Genomic DNA, 13,143 nt, shown 5'->3' with positions numbered 1-13,143 from the left:
AGCAGAAGAGTCAGGACTGAGCATGTCCCAGTGATCGATTACTCTGGACTGTGTGTGTTTATGAACAAACGGAACAAATGAACTGTGAACACAACACTTCCACTTTTCCACTGTGTTATCAGTTGTCAGTGTCCCTCTGACTCCGTAAATATCATCTGTAGAGAAGAAATGAGATGATCGGGCTGTATAGGGTTATGGTTACGATTCAGAACCTGAGCCCTTCTTTACATAGAAACACAGAAAATGGGTCAGCTGTGGGTGTTTGGAAGTTAAAAGGATTTCTCTGAATTGTGTGTCATGCTGCTGAGTGGCTTTTTATTTGTCATGGAAATATGGAGTGGGCGAAGGACGAGAGAACAGTGAAATAGAAAGGAGAAGAGCAGGTGTGTGTGTGTGTGTGTATCTATATATATAATATATCAATATGTGTGTGTATACACAAGCAGTGTGAATGCTGCCTGGATGCTAATTCACACGTCCTCCGCTTGTAGGGTTGCCAACTCCCTGAAAAATAAATAAGGGACACCTCGTGGCCAGGGCCGGGCGACCCAGTTGTCTTCACCCTTCCCAGTGTGGTGAATTTTCTAGCTCTTTTTTTGTGTGTGAAATTATTTTTTTTAACCCTTTGACTTGAATTTGATTTAAGTAGATGCATATTCTTTGTGATATGAACACATGTGAAACAAATGATCATTTAGCCATTTATTTTTAGCTCAAAATGACAACATTAACACAGTAAAACAGGTCTCTTTCTTAAACAGAAGCCTGTCATGCTTAACTTTTGAGAATATAAGTAAATCTTTCTTTAAAAGAACTCTGTCCTGCTTAACTTAAAATTATAGAAAACAATAGAAAGAAAAATATTCTTGTAACTGTGCACATTTAGTGCATTTAGTACAATTGGCTTCAGCTGAGGTATTATTTCAGCTTTTCTAATGCTAATCAGCTGCTCCTGTTTGTAAACCCGCTTGTTCCCATGATTACGCATCTTAACTCATCATCATTATTCATCTATGTATTACTTTTATGTATTAGTCATCTATTTGTTGTAATCATCTATCCTTGCAGTCGTTTATTACACAAAATAAATTATATTATCACACTTCTGGCCACATAGCGCTGATATTCACTGCACATGCCCATATTAACTTTTTCCAGCCAGGTGTTTTCCTTTTCCCATTCTTCCCTTTCTCTGAGGGGAACAAACATTGCTGCTCTAATGCTGGGCTCACACTGTGCGGTTTTAGGCCCATTTTGAGCCGATTTTTGAGTGATCGGACCGATTTTGGCCTTCATCGTGTAGTATACGTGGGGTAACGAGAAGTGATTAACACCTCACGACCAGCTCCCGATCATCAATCGCTCGTGAGCCGCTCACACTGCTCGCGCGCAAACACGTAAACGTCGGTGAAAAAGACGGAGCAGCACAGCAGTGCAGCGTGTGATCTGGACACAAGCGATGGAGGAACAACTTGTAGAACTTTGGAAAGCTCATCCGAGCCTTTTCGATGTGGCCTCACAAAATGATCACGACCACAACAACCGTGAAAATAGTTGGATCTACACTGCTGCTCAATCACAGCTGATCAATGTTTTTCATTAGCAATTTAGCAAAGTTGATGGTGGTGGTGTGTCTGTGTGAGTGAAAGACAGAGAGAGCGAGCGACAGAATTTCTGTTATAACCTTCATTTTATGGACGCACAGTGTGAGCACTCAGGTCGCATCAGAGCATCGGGCGGTATAGTGTGAGATAGTGATGGCCAAATGAAGCTTTCCGAAGCACTGAAGCTTGTATTGAAAAACGGTTCATTACTCGAAGCTTTTCAACACAGTCCTCTCCGGTGACATCTGGTGGTGAAAATTTTGAAGAGCAGCTTGAATCTGCAAAATAAAACGGACTGCTCAATCATCGCTGCTCACTCAAGAGTGGAGTTCTCTCTGATATTGGGCCACCGTTCCGTTGCTTTGAACATGTAATTGGTTTTGTTTTCTCGATTGGGGGGCTGAAAAAAATGTAATGCGTATCTGCGTAATACATTTTGATCAATAAAGTTTCCCTATTTAAACATGCACTATGATGTGGCCTTTCTTTGCTCATAACTCCTTGATGTTGGTAAATACAATAAGTGAGCAATATATATAATATACATATGATAATGCACAGCACATTATGGAGTATGCCCCTGCTGTGGAGTCCTGCCTCCATCTACTTGTCGTTTAATCACTGGACAGCTGGACAGGTTCATACAAAATATTAGATGAGGCCAATTGTCCTATACATATTTTTGACCTAGGGGTGGGATTGATTGTGAACTGGAAAGGGAAAATGCTTAGGGAGCTGAGTACGGCTGCATCGTCACTGATTTGTAGAATCCTTTTGATTCGATACAGGATCCGATTCAATTTGATTGGAATCTGGAAAGTTTTGCCTCAGTCAGAAATATTACAATTCTGATCATTTAACAGTATATATCCATAATTTCGTATCTATTAAAAGAAAGCTGACACATGTGAGACTTAATTAGAGATGTAAACAGAGAGTTATGAAACCTGCAGCTGCAGAAGCCAGCGAAAAAAAAAGAGGCAAACACAGCGCGGACCCGACGACGCACCAAAATCTGACTCTGACGCGTCGGGTCCGCGCTCTGTGTTCACGTTTGTATGCAGAATCCGTAAACCTGCTCCCAGTTACTGTTTTAGCTGCATGGTGTTTGACGACATGTTGTGAGGTTTAACCTGAGATGCTGGCGTTTCAGGCATAATAACGTTAATTTACAAATCGACACGGGATTTTAATGAATCAATATCACTTTATTCCATTTAGCATGGATTGTAATCAGAAAGGCAATAATCAAAACCCATCCCTAATCAAGAACTTGCAAAGTAAAAACATGATCTATGTCAGGTAGCCCTTTTGTTATTTACATTTAAAAAGAGGATTAGTGTTACTGTGCGCTGGCTGAGTCTGTTTCTTTTCTTAGAAATAGTTTCTCCTGCCCTGGAGAAAATCCACTTGCATGGAACAGAAGAGGCTGTGGAGTGCAGGAACTACACTGCAAGCTGGTAGATATGCAGGTATTCCTGGGTCCTGCAGACTATCACCTAAAAACAATAAACAAAATGATTTTCTAAACTGTAGCAATGTAATGTACGTATAGTGTCAAATACATTGTTGTAGTCTTCATTAGCTTTAATTCACATGGAAGTGTTCCTAAAGTCATATGCTGTAATGATATTTACATTATGAAAACATGATTTTGGACATTTCAAGTTTTTCACTTCGGCAGATAAAATGAATTGAGCAAAATCAACTCAAAATATTCCCACACGCCAGAACGTCCTCTCTTCCTCGCTGGCTCCATATCTGTCAGTGGAATGATCACCTCGTCGCTATCTGTCACCATCAACACACTCCACGAATCCCGTGGATGATTCACTTCCTTATATCCGTTTGAATCAGGTACCGAAGCAGTTACGTGCGTAATGAAGCTTCGGACGTCACTGGTCACGTGACTTTTGCCAAACGAAGCAAGCCTCGACACAGTGCTTCTGAACCAGTGTGTTGTTTTTTTCGACACACGCTCCGGAGCGTCAGCTTCAAGCGGGCCATCACTAGTGTGAGACCTGCATCGTGACCTACCAACTTCTAACCCCTGCGAGTCAATCATGCAGTTTGAGCAGGAGCTGAATAACGCGACTGAAAAAATCGCACAGTGTCTGCCCAGCTTTAGGTCTACTGTCGTCCGAGACTTGCACCGCAGTGACGGCGTTTGTTTCCCTGTTGGCCATGCTTGTTGGTGTGGTCATCTGTTGTCTTCCGGTATTTTCTCCGTAAGCGACCTTTCCTCGACCAATGAGATGAGCGGTAATCTGAATTGTCATACTCGAATTGTCATAAGTGTGCTGTCAGCTCATTGGTCACAAAGCAGGAGAGGGGCTGGGAATTATGTTTTCAAACAAAGCGTTAATTCCATAAACATTTATAGACTACTTTTGATTCTCACTGTATTACGGGACAAAGTGCGTCCCTTATTAGCTCAATACGGGACGTGTGCTTTTGTTTCTAAATACGGGACGATTCCGTATTTTAAGGGACGGTTGGCAACCCTATCCGCTTGTTGCATGCAGACCAGTTCTTGTAAAAAGTATCACAAAATGAAATTTAAGATTCATTGCAAAATATTTGCACAGAACAATCCTGGTCTGGTGTGGACTCTAAATCAACGGTCTCCAACCTTTTTTGCGCCACGGACCGGTTTATGCCCGACAATATTTTCACGGACCGGCCTTTAAGGTGTCGCGGATAAATACAACAAAATAAAACTAGTACCGGTACCGAAAAAAGAAAATTTATTCATAACACACGTGAAAAGACCCAGGAAAACCGAGTAAACGATAAAAATGATAACAAAATAACCCTGAAAACCATACATTTCACACCTGAGCCTCAACTCTCGCGGCCCGGTACCAAACGACTCACGCACCGGTACCGGTCCGAGGCCCGGGGGTTGGGGACCGCTGCTCTAAATGATCAGCTGTTCTCAAAACTCCGAGTTTCCTCAGAGTTCAGGGTTGGGCAAAAGCTGCGAATATGTCTGCTTTTCACAGTAATTCTTCTCCACATTTAATTCTGCGCTCACTCACTAATTCTGACTCTGTCTCACTTTGTTTGAGGCAGACATCAAGGTGCACGTGCTGTGTAAGAGGCAGTGGACATGTGATAAGTGAGGTATTAATATTTGCTTATTAAAAAATGTGAACGGCATTTCTGATCGGATGCCTTAAAGCTGTGTTCGTTTCCACATCGATCGAGCGGTGAGTTTATGGTGTGCACGTGATCCTAACCAACCACCACGTGAGAGCTAAACGGCCCGTAGTGACGTGCGGTCTGCCGTCTCGATGTGGGAAGGTGCAAAGCTCTGTACAAGCTAGCAACACACCGTGAAATGAACGTTAACTGCCCGCGTCCAGAACCAGAACACGGCACCTTCTTCCTGTATTTACCTTTGTGGCTCCCGCCCCAGATACTTCTGGCCAATGAGCGGACTGAATATTCTCACGTGGTTTGTAGACACGCCTTTTTGTTTGCTTGAAATGTTGTCTGTGAAAAGAAACGAAAACCACGGAAAACGGTACAAGTTTACAAAATCAAGAACGGATTCAGACCACAGTAAACCCACTACCGGCGTGAAAACGCCCCGACGAGACAGTGAAATCTGAAAAATTGAGATTTTTCCCGCGTATTAAACCTGTCAATGAGCTGATGTTAGAAAGTGTAACCCTACAAAACGGAAGCAGGAGTCACGGCCTCTTCGGTGATGGTGTAGCTTGTATTAGTGTTGCAACATCCGAGCACTGCTGAAACCACACTAACCACTGTCTGGTAATCCCGGGTTAAAGAAACTAATCTAAAACAAATATAGCAGAAAGTAAAATCCTGTCACGGACCGAGTGGCTGTCCGTTACACAGCACCCTCATGTGGGCATTTACAGCAGGGCAGAGACAACGGCTGATCAGTGTCGCCAAAGTCTGTGCGTGAATGTGTTTCAGTGACGCTGAAGTATAGAGCCAACGCAAATGTTCAAGGTAGACTCACAGCAGGCTGCGTGCGCAACCTGGTTTATAGTAATGACCTGCAGAGAGAGCGAAGTGCAGCAGAGAACAGTCAATTTGAAAAATCTCTCACCAGCAAACTTTTTACTCTTTCTTTCTTTCTTTCTTTCTTTCTTTCTTTCTTTCTTTCTTTCTTTCTTTCTTTCTTTCTTTCTTTCTTTCTTTCTTTCTTACTTTCTTTCTTGTGTGTATAAAACGTTTGTATAGTGAACAGCAGCATTAATTCATTTGAAGACATTCAGTCAGGCACGTGACAAGGCAACTCGCGCCGAGGCCCTGATTGTTTTCATTATCCACTTCCTGGGTTTAGCCGGCCGAGTAGTACTACACAGGATCAGTGTGTATTTACCAAACTGCGCGTGCAGCAGTTCGCTACAGTAGTTATAGTGTTTGCGCACGCGCGTCAGTATCCACGTTACATGAAGTGTCATTAAACTCAACACGAATCCAAAAGGAGGAGGCGAAGAAGACTGAGTGTAAACTTTGTCAGAGGAAGAAGTGTGGAGGGTGAGATGCAGAGTGAGTGGCTGTGAGCTGCTGCTGCTTACTGCAGGCGTACATGTGGACGGCTGGGAAGGATTAACTCTCCCTCAAGACGCACTAATCCGTCTGTAGACTCACACACACACCTTGTCTCTCTTGTGAACGACCTTTGGCTTGTGGATTATTGACTTTGTAGCTTCTGCTGGGTAGCCATGTTTGAAGTCCTTGACCAGCTCGTAAGTGTTGATTATTATTCAGGCTAACAGTAGTTGAACTGCACTTTAAGGCTTTACTAGAGTTGTGTTTGTTACATCACAATTCTTTAGACACTCTAGTAACAGGTAACTTTTGTCATTACTGCTAGAACTCTTTTAGTGTATGGGTCACTGTAACTGAGGCACAATACGTTTAGTTGAGCTGTGTTTTAGTACTTAGAGTAGTGTTCTTAAGTAACTGCAGGAGAACCATGTAGTGTCTTGTGTAAGGACACACTTCAGTTACTGACATGTTGTGATTGCTGGTGTGGTCCTTTAATGATATCTCTGTGGACACAATGTACACTCACTCTCTGTCTCGTGATTTCAGGTCATATCTCACATCTGTATAAGTTGAGTGAAGCTGGTGTCATTGAGAGGTAGAGTGTAAAGGACTTGCAGGCAGGAGGAATAATTAAAGTGGTCCTGTGGGAGTTCCTTTGTAACACAGGAGCTGGACTGACGTCATAAGTGGACTCGTCTTTAACGTCATGCTTTTCAAAGACTACCCAGAAATCCAGGAGCGTTGCAGGTCGTTCTAACACAATGTGAGATCACAGGACCTGAACAGACTCTCTCATGGATTCGGAACCGGGAGCAGGTACAGATCTGGAGCACGACACTGACCCGGAGGCCTGCAGTGGTGAGCTTGAAGAAACCAGTGTGGACACAAACGCAGAAGGGGAAGGAACGTGCTTACAAAATGTTAACGTAGATGATGGAGACTGCAACTCTGCATCCTCATCCAGTTCCTCTTTGCCTTCTTCCTTTGCCCCCGGTCCAGCCTTGTTGCCTCTTTTCTGTGTGGAGGAAGAGGAGATCCACAGTGGCTGCTCCAAGTCCTTCACTGGATTCAAGCTGTTCACCAGGAGGTAAGGCTGAAAGAGCGACAAGACCTTAAGAGAGAGTTGCACTTTGTTGGTGTAACATCTGTTAATGACCAGTAGGTGGAGCTATTGCCTTCTGTGCTTCAGAGACCTTGGCAGGGCAGATATGCCTGAAACATGCTCAGAGGCAACACACACACAGGCTGTAAGTCTCTGCACTGTTATTTCCTGCTCACGCTGGCACTCACAGCAGGATTGTTTGTGTGCAAATGTGCATCTGTGTCTGTGTGTATAACCTTGCCAGTGGTTTACTAGTGATCCTGTGGACTGGGAACACAATTCCCACGGCAACGGGGGCTGTAGTTGTCAGGTCAACAGAAATAAAGATGACAGCTGTGCTTCCAGCTTGGTTAGAAAGTGTCAGTGAGTCACTGAGCGTGGTGTGCAACTAGTGGATAATCTGGGTTGCTGTGTGTGTGAATAGACTAAATAATCTACATGTTAAATGATGACACTGATTATGAAGATGAACCTGGCATCAACGTGTAGATGTTAGGTTGTAGCTTGTTTTGAGCAGCCACCTGTGCTACATGGTGACGAGTACCTGAAGTACCGCGAGGGCCCGAAATATTCCCACTTTCAAGGTAAAACCACAGCAAGCTTTATCCAATGTGCTGGAGTTATTGTGGAAAAACAAACCAAAAAAGCCAGGCTCAGGTTGGAACCTTTTCACGTTTAGCTGATGTTAAATAGTCTGACCCGTCGGGACCAGTCCCCTCTCAAACGTCCAGTTCACAGCCTGTAGTTAAAAGAAGGCAGGATGCTGCACAGCGAGAAGCGTGGCCCCGTCCACCTTTGTTGCTGTCATCACATTCATAATGACCTCACTGTCACATGGTTGGTTTTAAGTTAAACATTGAACATGTTTTCTGTTGTGAATCAAATCAAAGTTTAGGACTTTCTGACTTTTATTAGTATTTAACGCGGCGTCCCGGCTGGAATTGGGGATGTATTTTTAGGTCTGATGGTCATCTGTTCGCTGTTCAGTGCTCTTCATTGTTCCCTCCTGCGCTGGTGTAAAGACGTCCTTTGCAGCTCTGAGTCATAGACTTTGTGTTTGAGTGGGTGCTTTGTGTTTCGTCTATCCTCACTGTACACCTACTCTGAATAGCTCGGTGTGCCTTTGAAAGACTGCGGTGTCATAATCACTCGCTGTGTGTTACTTCAGTTTCCTCTTTCTCACAGAGGCTGGTTGTATGTGTGTGTCTGTGTGTGTGTCAGTGTGTGAGCATTTATCAAACAGCTCTGCACTCGGCTTGTCAAGGAAATACAGTAGTTATTTTAGTCCTCTCTCAGGCTCTCCGTGTCTCAGGGCCACGCCCACTCTCTCTTCCTCTTAGCACACGCCCCTAACCCCCCTATGTGCACACACACACACACACACACACTTCCCTCCCCTCTGTTCCTAATAGCCGTCACCGTACACCAGGGTTTAGTCTAAGCTCGACAAATAAGAGGCGTGGACTCACGGATGGATAGTTTTCTGCTTTCTTTGACAGGTTGGCTTTTAATTTCTCCTTTTGATTTTTGAATATTTGTTAGGTTAAAAAGTTTGCTACATGCTAACTTAGGATGAAGTCAGTGTTGAGTTGAGTGAACATTATTTCCACACAGTCTTAACAATAATAATAATGTCTCAGCTGGAGGGTTTGATAGTGAAAGAAAGTGTTGAACATGAGGCTGAATCCACTCACACTGAGTCTGTGTTCTTGCAGGCTGATGCAGTGCTGTGTTCTTCCTTGTTCTTGTGACTTCAAGCAGAGAGCAGAACAGTAATGATGAGTCTAGCAGGCATACAGGGGCACTTGCAAGATGAGCTGACATCTTTGCACAGCTGTAGGTTTTGTTCATATAAAGAGTTTAGACTCCAGTGTAGCAGGAGGCCACAGTCGCTGTCCTGTAACGTGTGTGTGTGTGTGTGTGTGTGTGTGTGTGTGTGTGTGTGTGTGTGTGTGTGTGTGTGAGAAACCCAGTAGTTCATCTGGTAATCCTAAACATGTAATGGCTACATTCATTTGTTCATCCTGTGTTGCTCATGCGCTCATTTTGGAAAATCTGTGACATTTTCTCCGAGTTGAAGAATGTGCAGGAACATCCAGTGCTGCGGTGCATGTACGACAGTCGGAGGCTACACACAGTGGACGACAGGCAGCGTAGCTCTGACAGGAACTCCGTCGTTTACTTTAGAGCAGTCAGAAACTCTGAAAAGCTTTCTTCTTTTTGGATGTCTGTTTCAAGTAATTTTGGTCTGCATTCGATTAATATTAATACGTACAAACGCTGACAGACCCAGAACCGTCTTGCTGTGAGGTGACAGTTCTGATTACTATTATATACGACTGTCCACAGTGGAGTGACGAGTTTATTGCAGACTGTGCAGCACTCTGTGTTTTAGCTTCTTCAGCTTCAGTGCTTTGCCTCCATCTCAGTATCACACAGCTAGAACATCTGTCCAGAGGCAAGCAGCACATAGACTTTCTGTGCCCCACAGAGTCCAAGCGACGAAGGGGTGTAGCTGTCCGAGTGTTGTGGGGGAAGTGCACTCGGAACCAAAAGAAGATTTTATTCAGCAATTGAAAGTAAAACGACAAACTTGTCACTCGTCAAGTGGATCAAAGCCACCTTCCTTGACACATAAATATCCTGTCGGCTGTGTGCAGCTGCACCAGCTCCACACAGAGTGGGTGGTACCCAGGTCAGGGGCACACCCTGAAACTGAAATGTGTCAGAGTGCTGTTCTACATGTAATGTGCATTTCTGAGCCAAAGGCCAGCATGCTGTGGAAATTAGCTGCTCCCTTTGGATCGTGACTCTTGTATCGTCATGACAATGAAAGCATCGGTGATGTCAGATGGAACCAGAAGAGAGACTAGAACTGAAAGGTTGACGGAGTGTCTGTAGTCTGCTTTCAGATGACACTGTGACACGTCCTCTGACTGCCCTGCTGTTCAAATGCTTGTGATTAGAGGTATGTTAGCACCATTACTTACGCACGTCTACGTGTGTTTGTTAGTGTGATTTTAGTGACTTTGCCTCGCTGTGGTTTAGAATGGAAGCGTGTCACTGTTTAGCCTGACAATGGTGCAGAGTGGTAATAAGAGCAGGGCGCAGCTACCAGACAGAGGGACAATGTCAGAGAGTCAGTGTATCAGCTCTGTGGGCCGTTGTTCCTGTATTATTAGACGTCCCTCGACGCCAACATCATCAGTCCAACGTAAACATCTCAGCCTGACTGTTTTGCTGCTCTGGATCCTGAATGTCTCCCAGTGCGCTGTGAAGGTTTCCTGTGGTTGGCTTAGTCCCGCCCCCACCAGGCTTTGGGTGCATGTGAGGGTGGGGGCAGAGAGGCAGAGGTTATTTGCATTCATTTAAGAAAAAACCTCTTTGCTAGCTGTCTCACTTTGTTGTTGTTGCCATTATTATTATTGCTATTATTAATTTTGACTCTGTTTCCAGGAAACGTTTTCCCAGTAACTCGGTGTGTAGGTGTTGTTTTGCACCACTGCAGATCAAAACTTTGGGATCAATAAAGACGAACCTGTCTGTGCTTCTGTGGGAAAAGTCTGATCTATGCATCAGAACATGAGGGGGGCTGGGGGCTAAAAATGAAATGTAAGGAGCCCTTTACATGCACTTTACATATAACCACTTAATCAACCACATCACATTCCAGTCAGTGTTTCCTCAGTGCCAGACTGCGCTGCTGTTCGGCTGTGTAACACACGGTGAGCGTTGCAGTGACGGCAGGATGTGGCACTGTTCTTGCTGGATGCAGCTGGATGGCTGAAGAACTTTGTGAGCTGCCTTGCATTCAGTATCTGTGGTTGTATATGGATGTGAGGCAGATCCACATGTGTTCCACCTGTTTCACCTTCCTGCTGCACGTGTACATTGATGCAGTTTTATAAACGGATTGTTTTTGCAAGCATCTTATTAAGAACATGAGCTATAGTTAAATTACAGTTCTTGTAGTCTTGCGTTTGACCGTCTCTTGAAATCAGAAATAGCTCTTCAGTGATGGAAAAACGCAGATTGTGGTGCAAAGCAAACAAGCCTGAAGCGGCAGAAATGACTGAAAGTCCTACCTGTGGTTCATCTGATGGCTCAGGTGGCGTGCAGAGCATGACGGCGTTCTAAAGTTACCTTTACTTTGTCGCAGGCATAAGCGCACTCATTGCACTTTATGCTTTTTCTTCACATAAAGTCTGGAAGGCATTTATTAAGGTCAATATTACATATTGTAAAATTCAGCCATTGATCTGACAAACGTTAGTCTCAGTTATTGCTGCATTTCTGTTTGTTTGTAACAAATGTTACAAACAAACAACATTTTGAGAACGTTCTTGTTACTTTTGGTGAGAAAGCAAGTTATTGTTTCCCGTCACTGCACGCCTTCAAAGATGAAACCAGTTTAAACAGTAACACATGACAGAGTCCTATTGGTGGATTAATCACCAGGATGTTGATTCAGACGCTGCCTGCAGTGGAGGTAGAAGAAACAGGCTGAGGTAAATCTACCATCATAGCTCACTGGGGCAGCAGGCGACCACATGCTATACAGTATGGCTGAGAGCGGCCGGCCCGGGTTCGAATCCGACCTGCGGCCCTCCCCGTCAGTCTTCACTGTTTCTATCAAATAAAGCCAGAAAAGACCCCAAAAATCTGCCATCAGGATGTAAAATAATCTGATTGCTGTGTGTGATAGCTGCAAAGCCCCTCTAATAATGAAGTGTTGGTGTATAGAGGTGATTGCCACATAGCTCTGAGGCGTTGTTTCACTCCAATAGAGGAAAACCACATTTATCTAGAGCACTCTTTGTGTGCTTGCGTTGCAGACCACTGCTTTTCATGTAAATATTTAAGCCAACAGATCAGAGCTCTGCAACGCCTCACACCCTTTGGCACACTTACGGACTAAAAATCTTTAATTTTTGGTGAAGTGTAAAAATAGTTTCCTAAAGTAGCTGCTCATTGTAAAGATGCTTTCAAGGCAGACCTGTTCTTAGTGTCCTCTTCCCTTGTACCTCAGGCATTTATACCACCAGACCATGCCACAGACTGAACGCTGCACATATCATTTATTGCACTGCTTAGTGAGAGCGGTACACCTTGAAATGTCAAGGCTAGCTTACCAAGATGGGATGGTGGAGCCTTATTAATGTCTCATTGTGGGTTCCACCAGCCAATAAGAAGTATTTTTAGCTGCATGCACTTAGCCAGTCAAACGATGACGTGCTGTATCAAATTCTTGGACGGAGACCACGTTTGTTTCCTGTTTGCAATGACTGTTATCGTCCCATGATGATAATCATGTGAATACTTGGTCGGTTATTGAGAATAGTCTAAATCAACCCCAAGCACACTTTAAAGCAGACTTGTTGTTCTTGTGATTAATTTCACAACATTTTTCTGGCACACTTTGGTAATTTCATCCCACAGTGTCAGTGAGAGAATTTGAAATGACTGTTGTTAATGGAAATGAGTGCAGAGCTCGTCCACAGTGGATGCCTCGGAGCACCACGATGTCAGCATTGTATGTATGTTGAATGACACTCGAGGGAGAAGACTTAACATCCAGCTGAGCACTCTGTGACCTGCTGCAGGATAACTGTCACTGAGCTGTGTCATTGAAGTGTTGGAAAACATTTAGAGCACATATTGTGTCATCTCTCTGCATCCCAGAGTCCCTCACTTGACCAGTGAAAGTTACTGGGAGTGTGCATTGGTCTGAACATTTGGAACATCTGTATGTAAGCAGTCAAAAACCCTGCTGGTGTTCACAAGTTTGTACTAAAGCTGCACATACTAGTAAATTATCCCAGCATGCAAAGTTGTGTTGCAGGGCATCACTTGAGCCCAGCTCCGAGCAGCAACGTGTTGATGCGTGAGTACGTGCGGCGGTGT

The 13,143-nt window shown here is 44.1% G+C and overlaps 1 protein-coding gene across 4 annotated transcripts in view; it reads left to right on the top strand.

Moving 5' to 3' along the window:
• The window catches only part of LOC309700338 (diacylglycerol kinase zeta-like), a 94,724-nt gene that overhangs the window by 17,393 nt on the left and 64,188 nt on the right, over positions 1-13,143 (top strand). For 2 of the 4 annotated variants that reach the window (XM_082523861.1, XM_082523860.1), the window contains exon 1: positions 8,653-8,738. The exons of the other annotated variants lie outside the window; for them this stretch is intronic. The gene's annotated coding sequence lies outside the window, so the exon portion shown is untranslated. Of the gene's footprint in view, positions 1-8,652; positions 8,739-13,143 lie in introns of those variants that run through there. 4 annotated transcript variants of the gene reach the window in all.

Source organism: Aulonocara stuartgranti (genome assembly GCF_965226115.1).
Source record: "Aulonocara stuartgranti genome assembly, chromosome: 23".
NCBI lineage: Eukaryota > Metazoa > Chordata > Actinopteri > Cichliformes > Cichlidae > Aulonocara > Aulonocara stuartgranti.
Note: the sequence above shows the minus strand (reverse complement) of the source record. Positions and strands in the feature narration are given on the sequence as shown.